General features: G+C 33.6%; 1 long non-coding RNA gene across 3 annotated transcripts in view; it reads right to left on the bottom strand.

The window, feature by feature from the left end:
- Positions 1-24,453, bottom strand: part of LOC119238980 (uncharacterized) — a 511,870-nt gene that overhangs the window by 48,062 nt on the left and 439,355 nt on the right. For 2 of the 3 annotated variants that reach the window (XR_008549721.1, XR_008549720.1), the window contains 2 exons: positions 22,263-22,390; positions 21,661-21,815 (listed from right to left, as the gene is read on the bottom strand). This is a non-coding gene — a long non-coding RNA (uncharacterized LOC119238980). Of the gene's footprint in view, positions 1-17,499; positions 17,558-21,660; positions 21,816-22,262; positions 22,391-24,453 lie in introns of those variants that run through there. The other variant, XR_005123719.2, reaches the window with a different exon arrangement.

Below are 24,453 nucleotides of genomic sequence, written 5' to 3'. Positions count from 1 at the left end.
TTCTTTTTTTAGATTTATTTTATTATTTATGCATAGAAGAACTGGGAGGAGCAAGTGAGACAGGAGAGGTCTGCTGCTCCATATGTGGGTTAGCTCCCAGATGGGAGATCGAACTCATGCTGCAATGGCTGGCAATAGCTTGACAGCACTGAAACTTAACCCCGGCACCACAAGGGGGCCCAAGTAAGCTACCTTTGAGAGTACAATTCATAGTAGCACCAACAGGTCATGCCCAAATATATATTTCCAAAGCATATGTACTTCCATTATATAACATATCTAGGAAGTATATAGTTCACTAACTCTTCTTACCAGATATAGAATTTGAAAATAAGAAATACATAGCATAGCCAGAGTAACATAGACAGAACTTCAATCCAGGGTTAATTTGGCACAGAGAAAGAAAAGATAGTAGTTCAGTCTTATTTTATGTTTTATATATTTTAAAGAACCCTGACTAATAATGTCAATCTAAACAACACTAAGACATTTAGGGTTAACAGATAATAGGAATAGGTTGGGGAAGGAATGACCAGGGCATAGGAAAAGCCACCTGCCCAAGAGCCAGCAGTACACAGTTGAAGTAAACAAGTAAGTTGCTATGACAAGAATTAGGGGGAAATGTTCCCTGAGAACTCCAAGAGAAACCACATGGAACTCTATTTTTAATGCTCTCCCTAGGGAAACAGTGAGAGTATCATTCCACTGATATTCAAGGTAACTACTGCATTAGCCTTTCCTGCCTGTGGTAGGTACTAATAAAGTGTGCTATAAATACAAATTGGTGCCACTGATATAGATGATAGATGGTGATTTGAGGAACAGTGTTCTATTCCTTGGTTTATTATAGAGCATGAAAAGATTCTAATAAGATAGAAAAAATTATGAACAAAACGCTGGAAAGAATATTCTGAAGGGGAAAAAAAAAAAAAAAAAAAAAAACTGCTGCCTTAACAGAATCTTGGACATTTGCTCTTTAACTGACATAGTTAAAATTTAAATTCCTTAAATGAGCACTAAAGAGTTGCAGGACATTGCTCAATTGTGTTTATTTTAATAATAACCCGATTTGAAGACATTTGCAGATAAAGAATAAAGGTAAGGAAATATTACGTATAAAAAGGAAAGAAAGGACTGAGGATCAACCATTTGTGATCCCTGTACTTGGGCAAGCAAAGAAGGTTGAAAGGCCTTTAGATGTGGCAACCAGTGGACACCAAGAAGCTGTCATAGCCTGGGGGTAGCATAATGACTAGGAATAGTGCCAGGGAATGGGGTTTCATAATTAAGCTCTACTCAAGTAATATATGCTTTGATGATTAAGACATAAGCATAATGTTGATGCTCAATATTTTAAGTGGCTGTAGCCAATTTTGCCAGGCTATACCCTACCTAGTCTAGTATAGATTTATGTTTGCAGCATAAAATCTGAGTCAAGTTATTGATAAACAGTAGCACATAGAATAGAAAGGGAGGAAAATGTATCTCTACACAACTGGTACCAGATAGAGGAAAACCTTAGGGAGAATCTAAACCTTCTGAAGTCATAACATTTCATGTAAGGCATAAAGTCAGAAGCTGGAATGAGTTTTTTGTTAACAGAACAAGTCAATAAGTGTTTGAAAGACAGGACAACCAAAAGGCATATGTTAGCTTTTCATCACCACAAGAACAAAGAAAAGTTAAAATTACTTGTGTCTTCTAATGAACTTTACACTAACATGAGCAAAAAATAAAAACCCATGAAGACAGATAATTCTAGATATAGAAAAACGTAGTAAAAGATCATCTTGGTACTTCAAATTTAATTTACAGATGTGTGCCATGGTTACTTATATAACAAGAACTGGGGTGGGATGGAAATGGTATTTCACAATCACTGGGAGTCACTATTTCACTACATTTTGGGTCTAATGCAAAATTAAAAGCATACAGGAAAGACAAATATTACTCTAGCAATTTAAGTGTTTAATAATGTTTATGTGTATATAACAAGTGTACTTTTTATCAGTGGGAAGACTTTTTTAAGCAATATGAAGTTACAAGAATAAACATTTTTACAACATATTTTAAAGTAGTATCTCTTTCTTATTCTGCAACAGAATATCTCTGAGATGTTGGAAAGAGAAAATTTGTAGTGGCTGAAAGGTTGAAATACATAACCTTTAAGGTACTTGCCAAATTTTAGCATTACCAAATGCTAAGAAATCATTCCTGTCATCATCCCTAGCATCATAAACAAACATGTACATGTTAAAAATTAATATATGTACATATATATGTGAACACATGTATAAACTTAAACAGAAATTTTTGTTCCAGTCTCAAAATAGACTCTTTGGCATTGAATAACTTTGTATGTTTCAGCTCCTTGCTACTTTCATTCTTGCCTAAATACATTATTTGTTCAGTAAATTAGGCTAGGCTTCAAAGTCAGTAAAAACCTTATAAGTGTTCACAAAAGAATGATGCAATTATGTCACCATAATGTTTGCATATAATTTAGATAATTTGATATTTTTAGTGCTGTCATTAATTTTAATCAATAAATGATGCACAAGATCCTGTAGAAACATTTATAGGGACCAACATATTGCAGTGTCTCCTGCTAACGTCTCACCACACTATCTAAGGAACACTAACAGAATTATCACCTCTAGAGTAATTGTTTCCCTTACAACTAAGTGGCTACAGTTGTGATGGCAGGGGAAAATTAAATTAGAAGGCTGGATAAATTTGGTGTATGAAAATACAAACAATTTCTTTCTGAGATAGGCGTAAATGGGACCAATAAAATTTTTTAACATTCTTCCTGACAAGCAGTCTCCATATTTTTTTAATAAAGGGACTATAATCAAGACATTTAGATACTACAGCATAAATTATATTTCTGAAAATATAAAAGTTACACAAAAGATACTCAAATATTTTTGAAAAAAATGAATGAGATTTACCTCTTAGCTGTTCAATGAAAGAATATACATAATAAATTGCAATCTCAAACACAGATGCAGAAAACAATAAATTTTTTAACATACATAGACTAAATATGATGTACAATAATCCTAATTACAACTGTGAGATGGACTGTAATTTCTAGTTTTAGGCAAATGACCAATAAGAACAAAACATTAAAACAGAGAAATTCTTATTTGTCAATTTGAGTTAGGATGTGAACAGACAAAAAAGAGATAGGCTGATAAATCAAAGGCAGAAAGTACAGTCTTTAACTATTAAACTAGAGCTAGTTCTCAAAATAAAATTTAAGAGAGATTAAGCCTTCAAAAATTATCAATGATTTCTATTACTACCAATTTAATTGTAAGTTTCTGTTAATAAGTTGTTAATAATTGCATTATTAAAATACCAAGTGTTCCTTGTTGTATTAGAATTGCAGGCAAAGGTTTTTCTATATCTCCAGATACAACAATTTAATTGCCTATAGAGGACTGTTTCTACAAGAAATGGTGGATAAAACAAAAACAAAACAGAAGTAGACATAGAAGAAACTAGGCTATCCTTGAGTCAAGAAGACAACAATCAGCTAATTCAAGAAAAATAAGAAAGGAATAATTTAAAAAATATTGAATACAATGAAATTTTTTAAAGTTCACAATTTCATGACAAACAATAGCACTGTTCTATATTCACTGAGTCCATTTTATATATATCAAATATCTTGTAGGAAATATTGTATTAATTAATACACTTGATCTCTGATTTGGACTGGAAAAAGTTGCTGAAAGGTGTTAAAAATTCAGTTATTCACTAACTTTCTTAGAAAATCAGAACTCATGCAATCAGAAATTTTAATTTACTGATTTATTTCCCAACGTGAATTACCAATGCAAAATGTTTCAATATTATTCTTTATTTAACTGCCTAACATCACTGTAAGCTGGTGTCAGATTGTTACTTTTGAACAAATGATTAGCACTGGTGAAAACAATATTTCTCTTCAACTTCTGAGTACTTCAAGTAAAAAAAATAAACATAAAAGAGCAAAAGCAAGGGTGCTGTTTTCACAACCTAGGACTATCCAGAAAAAAACCCTAACACTATTTTACCACTCATTTGAAAGGCAAATATATAATATACTTCTAAACATCCAACTGACTGAATAACGTGTTCAGATCTATGACAATGATTTATAATACATCCCCATGGGCCTCACTGGTAGCATAAAGGTTATGTCTCAGTGCTATCAAGCTGTCACAACTGTGGCCTGGGTTCAATCCCTGGTCAGGGAGCTAACCACATGGCGTAACAGACCTCTCCTGTCTCACCTGCTGCTCCCCTCAGCAATGTATTTCAGTAGATCCCCCTGTTCTGCTCCCCACTCTGTCTCTGCTATATGCTCTCCTACACGACCCCCCCAACCCTGCACCTCTGGCCTACATCTCAGTTCCTTTATGCATAAATGAATAAATCTTTAAAAAATTACACCCCTAACGCCACTTTTCATAATAGATCTTAATTAAAAGAGAACACAAGCAAAAGTCATCTTTTAACATAAAAACCTGGGATTTCCTCTCACTGTAATAATGTAATTTGGCTGCAATGTGGTCAACACAAATGCTCTGAAGGCAAGCAAACCTCAAGCTTCATTTTGTAAAATTAAAAAAGAAAAACACTTGCTTAAAGACTGATGGCTTCAGGGTAGCTCATAAGTAAATAAGTTAATTAATGAATTAGTTCATTAAATATATTCCTTTGATTATGTTGCACAATTGATGCTTGCTGGCCCAAAATCTATGATTTGGATGATTTTTTTCAGCCTCAGTAGAAGGAAAACAGGGCAAGCTTAGCAGGGTGGAAGCAACTACAACATGTTAAGGATTCCAAGTCTGCAAAGACAATGCTTGCAGGTAATTGTTAGTACAGAGAAGGTGCTCCTGCCATTACCAAATCTTATAACACTGTTAGCCATCCTGCTTCAAATGAAAACATTCTGCCACAATCTTGAACTATCTGGCTTAAGCCAGCCAGCCTGTCAACATTTGAAAATCGATGTTATCAGTGTCTCTTCTAGTGGGAGGATTACTTGACAGGGGTATCACCACAGTCATCTTTGGCACACCTGGTCACAGGAACACATAATTTACACAGCTGCACAGTAGGGGTTTGTGTTGAGAGAGATTTTAGCAGATGAGGCATAAAATTTGAAAATATGCAGCCAGGAGATTGGTGGTATGAAAACCCTGTGTTCCATAAATGTCAGTCTTCAGATTTTGTCCTTAAGTTTTTCCAGCTAAATATAAGTTACAAGGTTCCAAAAGATTATATAAAGATGCTGGCAAATAAATAGGTAAGTTATCACAAGCTGGCATAAATAAATGCTCAACATTTGAATGTTTTATTATACATAACAGATTTGAGCAAACACTGGCCAAGATAATATTGGAAAACAAAAAACAAAAATGAAATTAGGCACATGAAAACATGTGAGAGAAAATTTCAGAAATGATAATCATTCAGAAAAGTATTTATAACTTTTGCAAGGAAGGTAAAATGGAAGTTAGAAATGTTGGGGATGGGAGACAGCCCATAGATTGACCAGGTGGTGCTTATCTTTGCATATGAGATGCTGTTCAAATTTGCTCTATAAAAAAAATAGAAATCAAGAATTTGCTAATGTGTTTTATGTGCATATTCTTCATGTAGCACTATTGTACTTTGTTAAATCCCAGTTACTAAGAATAATTTGTATGGCACTATCTCCCTTACAGAGATTAAGAAAATACATTAGTTCAATACCATGAATCAGTGACTTTAGCAATACTGCTTAGTTAATGACATCACTATTTCTATAACATTGACATTTTAACACAAACTATTATGGAATTCTAATACATTGAAAGGTCTTGTTTCATTAATTCAATGCTAATAATATTGAGTCATATGTACCTCACCGCTTTCTCCCTAATTTTTCTACTCTCTGTGTTATTTTTAAAATAACACATGTATACATAATTAAGAACAATGATTTTAGAATCTTATTTTAAGACTGAAGTAGAATCCTAACATATGTAAAAAATAAACATAATAAATATAATTACTTAACAGTTTGCAAATATAAAAGTGATCTTAGAGAGCCAATAATGTAGAAATTAACACTTTCAATTGCTTGTCAAAACAAAATAGTGAAATTTGATTCAATTCAGTCTAGATATCAATTACTTCAAGAAACCTTTCAAAACATATCCCAAATTTAAATAATAATTTACTTCTCTCAAGTCTCAGGTCAGTTATTCATACCTGTTTTATTAAAAAAAAAATATCTTTCAATCATTTGATATAATTTAACATGTATTTTGTATTCTAATACTCCAGAAAGTTTTAAGGCTGAGAGCTTTATCCAATTTAGTTTTAAATGACTATTATTTTAATAAGAAGTATTTTAAAATGAATAAATAATGCAGTGTTATTAAAATTTTAGGGTATCTGTCAGAGCTACAATTTTATCTAGGGTTTCGTACCAACTTCTTCAAGATCTGTAGCTGATGGTAGAATTCAGTATCTTGTCATCATAGAACTAAAATTCTGTTTTCTTGGTCAATTACCCCCTTCAAAATTAAGTTAAGAAAGGAACATTGAATTCTTCTTATTCCCTTTCTGCTTTGTGTTCTGCTTTTAAGAAATCATGTGGTTTTATTGAACCCCTGCTCTGGATAATTCAGGGTAATCTTCCTGTTTTAAATTCAACTGATTAGTCAGTGTAATTACATCTACAAAGTTCTTTTTACCATGTTAAACAACATATTCACAATCTGGGGGCCAAGGTTTTAGAATCATTTTAGGATTCACCTATTACTCATCTTGCCTGAAATTTCATCATCTAACATATACTAATTTGAATATGTAAGCAGACTTTTGAGATGAATATGCCTAAACAATAAAGGCATTATTTTCATCTCAGTGAGCACTAATTTAGTCAGGATTTTACCTTTTAAAAATGATGGGCCTCCCCGGTGGCACAGCGGTTGAGCGCTGGGTTGCGAAGCTGCCCGCAGCCTCCGTGGCGCCGGCTCGATCCCCGGCTGCTCCCCGGCCCCGGAGGAGGATCCCACATGGTGCGCGGACCTCTCCTGCCGCCCGCTGCTCCCCTCAGCAGTGTACTTCGGTCCTTCTGCCTGCTCTGCTCCCCGCTCTGGCTCTGGTGAATTCTCTCACCCTCCCGCGCTTCTGACTGTACCCAGTGCATGTATAAACAAAACAAACAAACAAATATAATAAATAAATAAATAAAAACATGCCTCTATAAAAAAATAAAAAAATAAAAAAAATAAAAATGAACTCATATTAAGGAATAAGAATTATAAATATATACATATATATGGATATATAAGATATAATAATGTAATTTTATAGCATGGACAAGTATTTCCCAGGGGAGGAAATGAAGTGCAGCTTGGGTGTAAGAATAAAATTTGGTGATTTAGAAAGAGATGCTAGAGAGTAGAAGAATGTGGGGTCAGAAGCAATGAAGAACTGTAAAACAGTTTTTCTGCAGGATGAATTATAATAATGAGCTAGTTAATCAGACCTTAGATATCCTTCATATTTATCAGTTACCCAAATAACACACACACACACACTAAACAGAGGTCCAAGAAAGCATCTTAATAAATTCAGAAGTTGAGGAACCTGCTTGTTTCCCCTGGAGCATTGTATAATGTTTTCATAAAATAACAGTAGTATTGGGGTTGAGGTGAAGAGACATTTGGAATAGAAGGAAATATACAATATATACCATTTTAGATGAGCCAATAACGTAGAAATTAACACTTTCAATTGCTTGTCAAAACAAAATAGTGAAATACCCTCTAACTGCTAGGAACAAACTTGTCTATTCAAGTATAGTACAATGTGTATTTAAAGAAAGAAATAATTTTCTTTTGCAGCAAATACTGTGTTCAAAATAATCCAATCATGACCTTTACAGAGAGTAAAAACACTCTGTTTCACTTCGCCACACAGCACCATAGTATTTAATCAATTTCTATTGATAGTTAAAGCAGGCAGTTTCTACTAGAAAGTTTTAAACATCAGAGGTAACATTTGGAGGCAGTAGTAGATTCCCTGTAGCTCTTTAATATTTGGTCACTTCATAATGAGTTTATAAATTTGCAAAAAAAGCACATACAAGGCACTGGGTCATGGCTTTAAAGTTATAAAACCAATAAAATCATTCAGGGTGTATGTAGCATTATGTTGAAACGACTTATAAGCATTTTCAGTTTACTGCCAAATATGTTTATAATTCCTCTCCCAAAGACAAATGTGCTCGGCTTGAGTCGTGTTAGTCCTTGCATTTCATAAATTTTCAGTCTTTTTTTTTTTAATTCACAATTAATCCTCTTTACATTTATATAACACTATTCTAAATTTTTTCTCCTTAAATTAATTTTAATGGGTGATTGCATATTACATTTTTATAATGTTGCAATTATTACATACACATAGTTCTTTGAGCACCCTTACAGAAGGTATTTTATAATTTAACTATTTTATTGCTCAAACATTTGCAAATAACATTCATAAACTCTAAAACATGTAAAAATGACAGATTCTAATGTCTTTGAGAAAACCACTAGATCATTAATATGTTATATAAATGTGAGTTACCATTTTATATACTACTAGCCAAACTGCACATGGTATGGGCCTAAATTTAGCCATTTTTCCCTATCAACACAGAATACTGCAATGGACAGGTGATATTAAAAGTTTGTGAAGTGTCCTTTACCTGGTAAAAGGATAAACACACTGTAGTGAATCCATAGGATCCAAAACTACACAGCAATAAGGAGCAGATAATTGATATAAGCAACACTGTGCAGAGATTTCAAATAAACTCAGAAAAGGGAAAGAAGTACAGCTCAAAGGGCTACACATTTCTTGATTCCACTGGCATGACATACTGGAAAAGCTAAAATTATAGAGAATGAGAACAGATGAGAGATGCCAGGTTTTAGGGCTAGAGGGGTTAATTACAAAGAAGCAGCACAGGGGAATATTCTGGGTGATGGAATAGCTCTGCCCCTTGCTGACTGTGGTAGATACCCAACTCTGTAAATTTGTCAAAAATAATGAATTTTACTATTTGTAAAATTAAAATGTATAAATAAAAATGAGTAGGCAAATTTAAAACACATTACTTAAATCATTAAACATTATCAATGATAGCTTTGTAGTACAGGGAAACTACAATGGAAATAATATAATAACAAGTAAATATATGTTTATATTTAATTAAGAAAGAGAAACAGTCATATAATTATTTTATTTAGAGGTACTGAAGTAATCAAGAGAATTAAAGAGGGAAACTGGTTATCCCTGCGAAGGTTGTGATGAGGAGATTTTTATACTCATCATGTGAGTCATGACTGGATTTTTAAGTATAACTTTTCATGAAAATGATTTACATAGTGTTTACCATATAAATATATTTATAAGAATTAAAGAGCTAAATAGTATCTAGTAATTTGACCTTACGCAAGATGTGATTTTAATAATTTGTATATAATCCTTTTGGTGTCTTCATATTATAAGCAGATAAAGAAGCAAACTTTTTTGGTTAAAGCTGATTTCTGGATCTCTTAGATCACAGTTATACGAATAAAGTAAACGTATCTTAAGCACACTCCTTAAAAACCCTATCTTAGTCTAAATTTGGTCAGTTTGTTCTATAGACTTCTTTACATTCTATAAAGTGGACCATGTGAGTACTTGGGGAATTCTAAAAGTTCTAACAAACCGTAACTAATCCACTAAAAGATATGTGTCTAATAGACAGACATAAAATTCTTAATACAGAAAAAAAATTATAGATCCTACTACACAGAGCATAAATCTCAAGAGCAGGCTGGTAAGACAAGCTGTGTTTGGAAGCATAGAATATATCTTTGTCCAAGATTTTTAGTCCATTTTTTTTCTTCAAACTCTCAGGAAACCCTAACAAATATTATTCTGGTTCTGATAAATATGTTCTTGTCCTCTCTAAATATAATACCATTTTTCTCATAGCAAAGATAGTTTCCATCATAAGGTATTAAATAATATACCAATGTCATGACAAATGCTTAGAAAACTGCCTGCATTTCTTTGGTATTTATTTTGCACATCTCAACTTTATCAAAACCAACTCTCTGTCAGCTTTCATGCTTGGAAACCAAGGGTTACTTATTGATTCTGAAAACACATTTTTGACTCCTAACATAGGCAAAAGTTGTAAGACTTGGTAAACTAAGCTGGTAAGCTAAAATCACTTTAGCTTATCCCCTTTATAAAGCCTCAATTCTATTTTTGGGAGGAGAAATGTTTCTTTTCATTGAACGAGGATTTTCTACTTTTAATTCATTGTCTGCATATATTTCCTAAATTTAGTTAATTTCATAATAAAATCTACAGGAAGATCCCAAGCATGGCATTAAGAAACATAACTTTTATTGAGAAATAATACACAGCCTTCTTTATCCCATCTCTAATGACATAAGGTTTGGTGATTGATATATAAGTATTCTGAACTTGTGTTTTTATTCTGAACAATACTGCAATAATAAAAAAAAAAAGATAGAAAACTTACTGAGGGAGGAGGAGGAATTATATTCAAAAAAGAAGTAGATTTCATTTTAAGTACCCAGGGGGTTATTTTACAAGAAAGTATAAAAATATTTTTTTTTTAAATGCAGCTTGGCAGTGGCCTTTATGTCTAGATTATTGCTTTCTCAATATAACCCCCATTGAGGCAAAAGTAATATTAACAAATGATAAAGTTTTGCTGTAATTCTTAGTATTTTAATAAACATAGTTATAACATGCCAAGTAAATTAAACTCCTTAATCTTTCCCCCTGTTTTTATTCTAACAATGCATTGCTATACTTGGAAAATGATCATTCTACAAAGTCACTAATCATCCAAGACTGATTAAAAAGAAAAGTTTCCTTGATTCCTAAACTGAACTCTCTAATAGGAGATTAAAGATTAATTGTTTTTATGTACCAGTTAAGTGTTATCAATCTGGCCTTTTCACCACTTTGAAAGTATAAGTTGCTTGAGTAAAATAGGTGAATGCTCTGTTTTTACTCCTTTAAAAGATTTCACATTTTTCAATTTCTAGATAAAAAATAATACCTTGACTAAATGCTAATCATACTTTCTGCTGACAAAAACTAAACCAGGAGATTATCTAGAATACTGAGGAGGTAGCGATATGCATAAATCAATACTGTCTCTACCTATATTACTAATCTCCTTTCTTATATAAAACACAAGGGTTGTTTTTTTTAAAAAACATAGACCACATTCAGAAAAGTTTAATGTGCTCTCTAAATCTGAAAATGTAATAGTTTGCGGAACTATTTTAAGTTTAAAATACTTAAACTATTTCAAGCATAAAAGATACTGGAGAAAAGTCAGGGCACCTTTTCCATCACTGTTGTCTACTCAGTACTACTGCCCATGTGTCATCATGTCCGATTCATGTATACACTACCTGAAATTTTCCATGCAGCAAAAATATTATTTTATAGAAATTTTAACATGAAAGTACATCTTGTATATTTTTTCTTGAAAAATAACTTATATATTGATCCAGATCAACACACACAGAATTGGTATGTTGGTTTATTATATAAAAGTTCTATAATTCATTTAAATTAAGATATATTCAGAAACAGTGAAGGCCTGATATTGATCTTGGTCCACTTCACTCTCATTTATAATGAGTTCTCTTTCAGGTTCTCTTCCCTGCCAATCATGAGTAAGAGACTAGGATCTCATGTAACTCTGAGTTCAAGTATTGGCTTCATCAGTTTTTCACCATGAATTTGCGGTGTGTTGGTTTATTTAAGTCTTAGTTTATACTTCTGTAAAAGTGATATAATATCTCACAAGTGTCATAAAATTCATATTTAACTGTCCTTGGAACATTCTAAGTGCTTTATAAATATATGGTATGGATACTGATACTCTTATTCACAGAATTTTTTTGGGGTAGGAGGTAAAACCATCTCTGCACATTAAGTTTTAAACACATCATCCAAAAATATGTATATGCCTTGTCCTAACACAGGTCGATGTGCAGAAAAGATTTCTTTCTACTGCTGCTCTCACGTATGCAGAAATTTTCCTCAAATCTATATAACTACAATGGGCATGTGGATCTTTTCACAAGTCATAGCTATAAAATTTACTAGACCTCCTTTCCATTTAGAGTTAGAAAATCTCCAATATCTTTTAAATAGCAGACTCAAACTCCTCCAAGATCCGACATGCCTACCAGCAATCTCTATATAAAATTAATTTACACAGACTAAGCAGTCCACTTGTTTCGTTTGTTTAGATAAATTTGTATGCATAGCAGTAAGCACCTCTTTTCTCTTTTGACACTGCGGATTCAGCTGTTCCCTATAACGTCACTTCTATACCCCAGAAGTAGACACTTAATCCCCATTGTGCTTGTAGTTAACTGCTCTCTAAGTAAATGAGGGTGGTAGGTAAAGTTATGCACACCATTCCCTTCTATATGTATATAATTTGGAGTGAGGATAAAACAAAAACTGAGTAGTTTTGATCTCTGTATAGCACTGATTGTTTACGTGCCGCATATTATCTCATTTATTTCCATAGTATTCCTGTGTAACCACTATTGTGTCCATACTACAGAAAAAAAGAATCAGTAGCTTACAAAACATTTGGTAATTTCTTTAAAAAAAAAAGACTTATTTATTTATACAAGCACTGGGTACAGTCAGAAGCGCGGGAGGGTGAGAGAATTCACCAGAGCCAGACCGGATAACAGCACAGGCAGACCGACGAAATACACTGCGGAGGAGAGCAGCGGGTGCCGGCAAGGGAGGTCTGCACGCCATGTGGGACCCTCACCAGGGGCCCATGTGGGACCCTTGCGGGGACTGGGGATTGAACCTGCGCTGCAGAGGCTGCAGGCAGCTACGCAGCCCAGTGCTCACCTGCTGCGCCACTAGGGGAGGCCCCATTTGGCAATTTCTTTCAACTAACAAAAACCATTAACTGAAAAACTAGTATTGCAATCAATCCCAAGTTTCACTGACTTCAAGGTCTATATTTTTCCACCATATTAGTTTGTCTCATGAATAAAGAAAGAGGTTTGTGTGAAACTGTAAGATTCTTTTTTTTTTTTTTTTTTTTTTTTTTGGTGGGACCCTCGCCGGCGGCCAGGGAACAAACCGGCATTGCAGAGGCTGCAGGCAGCCTCGCAGCCCAGCGCTCAACTGCTGTGCCACCAGGGGATGCCCGAAACTGTAAGATTCTTAAATAAACCAGATTTTTTTCTTTTGCACAAGAAAAAAAAAAAAACTATGAATAGGGAATCTAAGTGTAATACTATATTGCACAGCATGTTATACTATAAAACACAATAAACTGCTGACATATTTTCCAACGGTATCAGAAGCAAAGGTAATCAAAGGTGGACCTGCAAACATTTGAGTATCCCTTTACAAAATGAAGAGAAATGGCAACACAAGAAATTTCACATAAGATAATATAGATGACCAAAGTAGCTCATTAAAATCAAGAAGACTAAGTACTTTCAGAACCTGTTCATTAAAATATTTTTGTCCAAAATAGTTGTCTACTGGACTGATCAAACCATACAATTTGAAATTACTATCCTTGTTCTATAACCTAAAAGGCCATTGAACAAAAGTTTTTGCCTAAAGGATTTAAACATTTAAACTTGTTCTCATTACAATTTTATTTCAAATCTATGCATACGTCCAAGCTAAGCTGTAATATGAATAATAATAACTTGAAGTGTTCAAATCTTCACATTCACTCATTTGGGTCTCACAAGAACCTTTATTTTTGTTGACAAGACAAATACTACTTTCCCATCTTTGAGATTCCAACACTGAAATGGAAGATTCGTCAAGACTGTTTTCCATTACTGAGAAAGGACACAATTTCCTTACCCTTAGACAAATGTTCTTCTAATGATATGGCAGTGATATTGAAGAGGGAATGTTACAAAAATATCAGCAATGATTACAGCATTGTTATTAACCTTAAGTTACTGAGCATATACATTCTCAAAATAATTTTATGAAATAGAATAGTCTTATACCAATCAGAAAACTGAGGTTGGGAAAGATTTAAATTACTGTCCTATGTCACAGTTTATAAATATTTGAATAAAAAATCAGATACTAGTTTTACTGTTCAAAATGGGATGTGTGCTATTTAGGAATGAATTGTTATTTAATAATTTTCAAATCATAAAGCCCTACATCATTTTATTTAACTATCATATAAAAAGTAATAGTAATTTATTAGAACAAGGTTGGGAGTGCTTTAATGCAGCTGCTTTGGCATATCCCTTCCTCTGATTATAAAACACATGTGTGCAACTTTTTTTAAAGGTAGGAGAGCATTTTCTTTTTCATATTTCTCTCTGTATTTTCCCAAATCTTGCCTTCTTTCTCTCTTCCCATGATCTCTCAGTGCAGATCACTGACATAACCACTTGCAAATACCTTATTTCCATCACAGTTCATTCAACAGCTGTTATGAACCTAAACTATTCAAGCACTTTATTAATGTTATGAATACAGCAGTGGATGAAATAAATATGGCATCTCCCTTTCTATGCTAAAGACATTTATATAAATGCATTTGCACGTAAAGGCATTTGATGTTAAGCTATTAATTGAATGATAGTCAAAAGGCAGGATGCAGTAAAAGTAGGATGCAAGATGAAAGAAGAGAGAGTCATCTAACTTGAAAACTCAAGATAGTTCTCTCTGTAAAGTAATTTTTAGTTGAAATAAAAAATGTGAATAGGAAGTATGCATTCCACACAAATAGGATAGGAAACTTATCCAAAGGCCCTGAGGCAGGAAGTTACAAAATGAAGGAGCTGGCGTTAAAGTTTAGAGAGGAAGGATGGGAGTTGACTAGGTAATCACTGAGGTAATCAGGAGTCTTATACAGAGTATTCATGATATCTACTTTCTTCTTTTTTTTAAAAAAAGTACTGAAAGGCTATATTAAATTATATTTAATCACTGAATTTTACCTTCCTTTGTTTTCACTTAAAATTGAGGTTGATAGTTAAAATTAAAATTTATACCTTGCAGGACCTCCCTTGTGGTGCAAGTAGTTAAGCATCAGCACTATGAAGCAATCTACAGCTACCACCTCACGAGTTCAATCCCAGGCAACGAAGTGACCCACATGGCACAGCAGACCTCTCCTGACTCACCTGCTGCTCCCCTCAGCAGTGTATTTCAGTCAATCTGCCTGTTCTGCTCCCCACTCTGTCTATGATGAATCCTCTCACCCCCTGCACCTCTGGCTTGTACCCTAGGTCTTGTATGCATAAATAAATAAATCTTTAAAAAAATGCTTTTATCAGGGGAATGCAAATTAAAACAAGATACCACTATGAAGTAAGAGGTCAATCTGAAAAAGTTGCATGCTATATGATTCCAAGTATATGACATTCTGGAAAAGCAAACTATGGAGACAAAATTCAGTGTGGTTGCCAGGAATTAGGAGCAGGGGGGAAGAGATGAGTAGACAGAATGCATAGGATTTTTTAGAGCAGTGAAATCATTCTGTACCATAGTGTAATGATAGGTACATGTTGTTAAACTTTTGTCAAAAACATGGAATATGCAACAAGTGAAAAAAGTCTATTGGAAAATAAAGCCTATTGAAAGATGAAAATCAAGGTTAGTGATTATATTTCAGCTCACTGAATATAACAGAAGAATCTTTGCTGCTAAGACTATAATAAAGGATCTTTACTAAGTACTTTTAAAAGTTCTATTTTATATATGTTTTGTCAACAAACTATCTGCTTAATTCCTCTGAAAAAAATGGTCCATACCTTTAGAATTGCTTCAAGTTCAGATTAGATTATTAATCTGCCCAGCCTATCCTTCCAGTGGATTTGAATATTTCACTGCACACTGGAGGTCTGAACTGATTTTCATCTACAGATATTACAACAGATAATTTTATGACCTTTTAACTAAATTTAAATTCACCTAATCTGTGATTAAAGAACACAAAGTTATAAAAACAATTAGCATTCAAAGAACAGGAAAAAACATCATATTTAAATGTTTTGGTGAATTCAAACTAATAATATTACACATGTAACACTTGATTATGTTTTGAAGAGGTTTATATACAGAATAAATGGTCTGACTTTATTTTAAACAGTTGCATTATGTTTATGCGTTATATTTACTTAAGGCAGAAATTATCATTGTGCGATCCAATACTGTCCTTTCTTGAGCAGCTGCCATAAAAAGTACATCTCTTACTGAAAACATAAATATATACTTCAGTTATCTGTCAAAATGCTGAGTCATCAAAGTTGAAAAGGAAGACAACAAATTGACAGCACACCTGATTTACAACAGGCTGTTACTAGGCAGGAGCTATGACCAGAGTTCAGGATTTGATTAGGGCACAAGACGGATAGAGTTTGTTTGACTTTAATTTTTAGTCTCCAGGGATATTTTGCCCATATTTACCAATATGAGTATTCATGAAATAAAACAATGGAATCATGCCCAGAAGAGAAAATTAAAAGTCCAACATTATTTATTCACACAACTAAACATGGAAAATGAAAAAAAAAAAAAAGGCAACTAGAAAATGAAAGGAATGGGAAGAAAGATATTAAATGCCCTCATTAAAAATATGTTTCTGAAAATCCTGTTGAATTTTTATATACTAATATCAAACCACCAGAAAGACAAATTAGCCCATTTAAATTGCATCAAAAAGAAAAAAAAAAAAAAACTAGGAGTAAATTTTAACAAGGAGATAAAGACCTGTACACTGAAAACAAAAAGACCGTGATGAATGAAACTGAAGATGCAAAAAAATCAAAAGATATTCCATGCTCACAGATTGGATGAATTAATATGAGAAAATATCCATATTATGAAAAGCACTCTGCAGATTCAATGGGATCCGTAACTATATATACAGATACAGTTATCAGAAAGTGTGGTATTGACATAAAACCAGAGAGACATAGATCACTGGAGCAGAACAAAGAGCCCAGAAATAAACCTACCCATATGTTTACTAAATACTGTTCGATATTTAGTTTGGGATAAACTGGACAATCACATGCAAATGCAAGAAACTGGATCACTATCTGCACTGGACCACACCATGCACAAAAAAATTAACTCAAAATTAATTAAAAATTTTATGTTAATAAAATTATAAAACTTCCAGAAGAAAACATACACAGTATTGACATCATCTGTCTTAATGATATCTTTTGGATCCGACTCCAAAGGCAAGAGAAACAAGAACATAAATATATAAATAAATGGAACTATAGCAAATTAAAAATCTTCTACACAGTAAAGGAAATCAACAAACAAAATGCACACTCACAAAAGAAAATGTTGCAGCTGAGGACAAGATTATCACTGTAATCACAAATCTGACAAAGTCACAGAAAAACAATCCTCCATATTTCTTTTCTTCTTTAGTGCAACTAATATCTCCTATTCTGTTCACTCCTTCTGCAGTTACCTAATATAATTTAATGACAAAGAGAGAATAATTCATTTCTCTCTCAATGAGTGAAAGTACTTCATCATGAATTCATGATTTTCACCCCCCAAATTCTCATTTTCTATTGATTCTTACTTTGGTAAACAGCACCATCATTTAGCCAAAAGTTCAAGCCAGAAACTTGATGACTGCTTATCTTCACTATAAATTGTACACTTTTCTTATAAGTTGCATTTTAATAAATATGTATATTACATGTAGTTTCTAAAATTATAGGTATTAAGGCTTAATTTTCTACCATATAATATCTTATCAGACATATAGTGATATAGCTTTGTAATTTGTAAATTGAACTTCAGTTCATTATATGAGGAAATTTGATTAACTCAATTATTTTAGATGCTAAGCATTTTCATTCCAAATGAAGAAATGAGTAGGGGTGATGAGTATCTATCTGTATAGCAAAGCATAGCATAGCATAGCATATTACAAGTGGTTTATGGGTGGGAAGTTTAGATATATATGAATTAGTCTTTAATTGTTATATTAAATAATTAAATAGATGTTTTTAATTAAAATGGAATTCCCAACCTTCTATTGGAACTAATGATGCACAATGTTAATATGTAGATATGTAGGCAATACCACTATAAGTACATTTCTACTCATTTTATATTGACTTAGTAATCATTAATTACACAAGGTCATACAAAGTATTATAATCTTAACCACTAAAACAAAAAATTAATAAAAACTTCTGTACAAGTTATCGTATGCATTTTATGAGAATTAAGCTAATGTCTTTGCTGTTCACTACCTTAACTGGAGAAACAGAGACAGAAAACTTTTGCAGAATACAAGAAAACAATAAGTCATTGTAAAAACACAAAAAAATAAAGATATAAAGAAGATATTGTCTTCCTCAATTCCAACAAAAAGATGGTTCATTAAGCTTTACAAATAATTCATTTTTTAAAGAACCATTTAGATTTTGTACTGTTTAGACTTAGAACCCAATATCCTCATGAGACAGCCTATTTTGTTTTTGTTAATGTTTTCCTCTTAGGTGATTCTCTAAGCTTTTAAGACATATGCATTTAAAAATTTATATCTAATATACATTTATACAAAAAACAAAACCCTCTTGGAAAATTTGCCTCCTGATGATAATGGTTTATCCTATTCAGCATATAAGTTACTTTTTTCCAAGAGTCTCTGATATTTCTATTACATCCAATGTGAAGTAAGTGAAATGCATCCAAGAAAAAACATTCATCCATCAAGTATAAGGGACAATACCAAATTTGACAAGGGGTTGGCAATTAACACGTCATTATTAATCATAGTATGAAAACATGTCTTTGTCTCTATTACTTTAACACCTCTGAATAAAAATAAAACAAAGTGATATGATGCTGAAAAGCTTTTTCATATTCCCTGGGCATCCTCTGTTATTAAACTCAGGAGAAGTCCATTCTTCTATTTTTGTTTGTGTAAGAAGGCTTTTGTGGGGGGGAATCTTGAGTTCATCTTTGAGTTTTTTCCCTACTGTGCTCAGCATTTCACATGAAGAGTAAAACCAATGATTCTTTTCAATATTCAGAGTAAATATTCATCTAATTGTCTGGATAATCAAAACAAAAATATTTCATCCTACAGTGTCAAGAGCAAAGATAATTTTCAAGCATAGTCCTACAAAACTCTTGTTCCTTTATTCTTTATAATCATGTTTTCTCTAAGATTCCCTTAGATTGGCTATCTACCAGAAAATTAATTTAAGTTCAGCCAAGATAATTTTCAAAGTAGCATACTTTTACTTTTCACCACAAAATGATATTCAACTAGAAATGTGGACCTTTATTTTTTTTTTAGAAAAACATTTGAAAAACTGGAAATTAATATTCACTGTCACCAGGAATGTAATCTAATGCTATGCAAATCCTTAGATAAAAATCTTAATATGTCATCTTCATAATATCCAAAAATAATACTCCAAAAATAGCACACACATTCATTGTGAATCATGTAGAGATGATTTTTCAATCACCTCTATACTAGAAAAGTATTTAATCTTAGAGACATTAAACTGAATAAGTCACTCTCTTTTTTTTTTCCCTATGGAAAGTGCTTCTGGGAACAAAAGAAATATAAATGCCTCTTTCATATACCTATTAATAAAATAGGGTGATTGCTTAGGTTCAGTTGTGAAAATATTTCATTTATTGGTTAATTTAAATGCATTACTTAAGCAACTCTTGATATTAGATTCTAGGCTAGTTACAAAGATAAATATACAAGAAATTCAGAAGGCAGGATTTTTTAATGTTGGGTAATTTATATTCAATGTCAGGATCAAGGGTTCGTGTTTGTTCGATTTCTTTGTTTTTACACCCTCAGTGTGTGCGCCTGCTCCTCAAGATTATATGACACTTCCTAGTATTCTGTGTATTCTGTGTAGACCCAACAACATCCAATGAATGGATAGGAGGTATTTTTTCTCAGACTATACTTTACACCAGTGAAAAATCTAAGCTTAACAACTTTCCACTACTTCATCACTGGCCAATATTGGTTCCATTTCCTTTCTCACACTAATTCTTGACAAGGAAAATTAAATTATCATTAATGGCTTAAACTAATAATTTATCTGCTCTTTGAGCTCAAGGTACTTTGATATTTTACTAACAGAAGCCCTCATAACAAAGATTTTTGCATCAGGAGATTCAGAATTATTAAAAACAGACTTCAGTGCACTGCCCTGAAAGTATTAGTTTCTCAGATACACTTGTTTCTTGATACATGGTTTTCCATTTCCTTTCTTCACTTTCTCCCCACTGCAACAATGTCTACCCTTTGAACTTCTTTTCAGCCTTCAAGTATTGACAGTAGGATAAAAACTAGAGCCCGAACCTAACTATAATTTACTTTTAAGAAAATATCAAAATAGGGGCCTCCCTGGTGGTGCAGGGGCTAAGACGCAACCTATGAAGCTCTCCACAACCACCACAGCATAAGTTCGATCCCTGGCCAGGGAGCTACCCACATGGCACAGCAGACCTCTCCTGACTAGCCTGCTGCTCCCCTCAGCATTGTATTTCAGTCTGCCTGCTCTATTCCCCACTATGTCAATGGTGAATCCTCTCTCCCTCCCACACATCTGGCCTGTACCCCAGTTCTTATATGCGTAAATAAATCTTTTAAAAATATATCAAACTAAATTATATAATATTTTGTTCTGAATGTATCAAGAGTTTCACTTATACTTTCTGAGTCACAAAGATGATATGCCAATATTACTTTAGATTGGCAGCAGACACAGAAGACTGTCTTCACTTTGTTGTATCTCCCAGGGAAGTTCTGCTTGAGTATTTACATATAGAAATGCCATCATTTTCTTTTTTTTCTCATTTATTTATTTATTTATTTATTTATTTATTTTAATTTTTAGCATCATTGTTAATTTTTAAACAGTATTTGCTTCCCCCACCCCCTCAGGTGTAGTCCCCATAGAGTTTCCTTCACCAATGCACCCATGCACCATCACCTCAGTCCCCTGTGCTCCTCCCTGCCTCCCTCAGATCCCTCCCCCGTCTCCTCCCCTGCAGTATATCATCATTTTATTGTAAAATTCTTTTTTTTTCATTTTTTTTTTGTGAAATTATGGGGCTCCCTGGTGGCACAAGGGTTTAAGAGGCAGCCTGCCTGTGAAGTTATCTGCAGCCTCTGCACCACTAGTTAAATCCCCGGCCAGCCAGCTGGCCAGTGGCACAGCAGCCACTTGGCACAGCAGACCTCTCCTGACTCGCCCACGATTCCCCTCAGCAGCGTACTTCGGTCAATCTGCCCGTTCTGTTCCCTGCTCTGTCTCTGGTGAACCCTCTCACCCCCCATACATCTGGCCTGTATCCCAGTTCTTGTATGCATAAATAAATAAATCTTGGGAAAAAAAGAGAAATTAGCTATCCATCATGAAACCACTAGCTTTCTGTTCTACTAGGACTTAAAATTGGATTGTATAGAAGCAATCCATTGTTATGAAACACGGTCAAGTTAGACTTGGGTAGGTCCAGAAGAAATAAAAAGTTTCATGTGACTCATACTTTACTGTATTACTACCTTACCTTCATCTTACACTGATGGCTTCTGGAAGAGTTCCTTCTGACAAGTCCATAGGATGAAAAAACATCAGACCTGATTTACAGATGAGTGCATGTGATATGCTGCAACCAAACACCTTTCATAAGGCCAGGAAGAAACAGTAGTCTGAAGAGGGACCCTGCAAGTTGACAAAATATGAAGTGATATTTCTGATTGTCTACTTTTATTATAAAAATAAAGTATAAACATGCTGATTTATGTAATTAAACATTTTCTTAGGTTTAGAGAGAAAAATGTAGAGAATCTGCTTAGCGATCATGAGACCAGAAAGCCTCGGGTAGGGGCATGTCGGTATACCGCTCAAGATGGCACACAGGGGAATTTGTTTCCTGTGTGTCTATTCACCAAAGGGTGTTGTAACATGGAGAGAAAATTCAATCCATACAATACAGACTATCTCTTTTCCAGGTACTTTGCTTTTTGCTTAATAGACTCAAGTTCATGGTGGCAAGAATGGGGGTTGTAATCAAGCTTAATGACACAGATGTGAATCATCTCACACAACATTTGTACCAAAGTCTCTTTCTAAAAAACATACACATAATTTACCTCTAAAATTACCTACCTGAAGAGCAGTTGTAAGAATCATTTATCCACTGTCTATCATCTCTTTAAGGGTTTCTCCTGGAACCCTTTACTTTTTCAAAATTATGTACATATAAATATTTGAATATCCATGCCATCAGAAAAGCCCTGGGAGAGAAAGAACAATTTTCTTACATAATTTTTATTTTCCCTATTCTTGGCCTAGATTTTAGATGGCCTGCATTTTCTGGTAGAGAGGCTCATACCTTCATTCCAAGGTGTGTACCAACTCTCTTGTCATCCTGTGATACATGAGATTGCCCACCATTATTAATAAATGAACAGAAACAAAATATATACTTGTGAATCCTCTGAGTTCCAGACATATTTCCAAATGCTTCAATCTTGAAACAAAACTTTAGTTCCTCAAGATAAACAAAAGGGTTACCTATCTCTTTTAGCATATAACTTCCTTCCTTTGATTCCTGGTTAACCAGTATAAAAAAATGTATATATAACCTTGTCAAAGTGTTGTATTCAGGATCTCCAATCAATCAAAACTTTGAGTTATAAGGGAGGAAACATACATCACATGGTAGGTTATTGGAAGTGATGGTGAGAAGAGCTAAATCTGCCTTCATTCTGTGATTCATAGATTCATTTTTTTTAATTTTTGTGTGTTTTAATTAATACCTTCTTGATTGTAGGAATTGGAGAAGAGCACTATGTATTTGCCATTTATTCAATGACTATATCACATTCTGGAATATAGTGTTCCAACAGATGTTGTCTTCAAGTTGGCACATTTGTTGAAAATGTAATAGGCTATTAAATTATTCTATTAGGGATGCTTCTGGATGATTCTTTATGGAGCAGACCCCATTCATATCATGGCCATGCACCCACTATTTCATGTTCTTTGTGGTAAAATAGTCCTTTAATTTGAGGCAATATTATATAGGAATCCCAGGTCAGCATATCTGGCATTCCTCTAGTCCTCAGATGGTGGTGCTGGCAGCAGTTTTATGGACTGTGAAAATAACCCATTTTAGAGTTGGTGTGTAATCCATTAAGTGTGAACCACAACCTCTCCAGGGTACAAAGAGTATCATGTAATTAATTTGCCACTAAGTAGAAAGCTGGTCATCCCTAAACATGTACAATATTAAAGAGAGGATTTTTTTTTTCCTTATGTGATGGCAAATGGAATATTCACCAGGGTCCATACCTAAAAAACTATGAACCAGAGACACTTTTTGGGGGGTGGGGGCCAGGAGGGGAGGGATTGGGGTCAGAATGGGGCATGTGCAGTTGTATGGGGGAATATAAAAATAAAATTTATTATAAAAAAATAAATAAAAGTGAACAACCCTTTAAAAAAAAAAAAGACAGTGTCTAGTAAGAAGGGATCTAACTATTGGATATATGTTAGTCTGTATGCCTGCGACCCTTGTCACTCTATTCATGGGGTCATTGTACAAACATTGTAGTGGCGAAAGAAACAGACTACTTTTTGTCCATCTGAGAAGCTATTCTGTCCATCTGATATTTGAGCATTTTCTCTGGGGTGGCTATCCCCTGATATGAATTAGAAAAGAGGCAAAACCCACAACTTTTATTTTTGCCTAATGTTTGCCTATTTCCATTAGTCTTCCCATATACCTGTTGTAGATGCTGTGATATGTCTCTCAGGTATCCTTTTGAAGACTGACAATTATTCCCCTAACTGCTGTTTCTAACTAAAATTCCTCAGCCAAGACACTTTTCAGAAATTGATCTTAGTGAAACCTTGCAACTCTGCCCAAGGTTACAGTATGTTCTTGGAGGCAAGTATCCAGTGACTGTGTAATGCAGGTATAAACTTTGCTGCAAGTTGTGAGAACTATACAGATATCCTTAAAGATAGCTAAGTCCTTAATTGAGACAGAACATGACCTTACCATTAAGAGATTATACAGAAAGTCACATAATTATTTGAGTTCTCACAGATTTACCAAATCATAAAAGTGGCACAATGAAAATATTTAACACATTTTTAAACATTCAGTAATAGTGGGAACCAAAATACATTGTCTTGAATCAATATAAAAGAAATATTCTTCTAGAACATCATGTACAATCATATAATCCATTTATATAATGATAAATTCTTAATTAAAAATGTCAATGTATATAAGACATAGTATCAAAATATAGGAGGACATGCATATAATAAATCACAAATGCATTTA

Source organism: Talpa occidentalis, unplaced genomic scaffold, assembly GCF_014898055.3.
Source record: "Talpa occidentalis isolate TD23 unplaced genomic scaffold, MPIMG_talOcc4v2.1 talOcc4.11, whole genome shotgun sequence".
NCBI lineage: Eukaryota > Metazoa > Chordata > Mammalia > Eulipotyphla > Talpidae > Talpa > Talpa occidentalis.
This window is presented reverse-complemented; position numbering and strand designations above follow the sequence as displayed.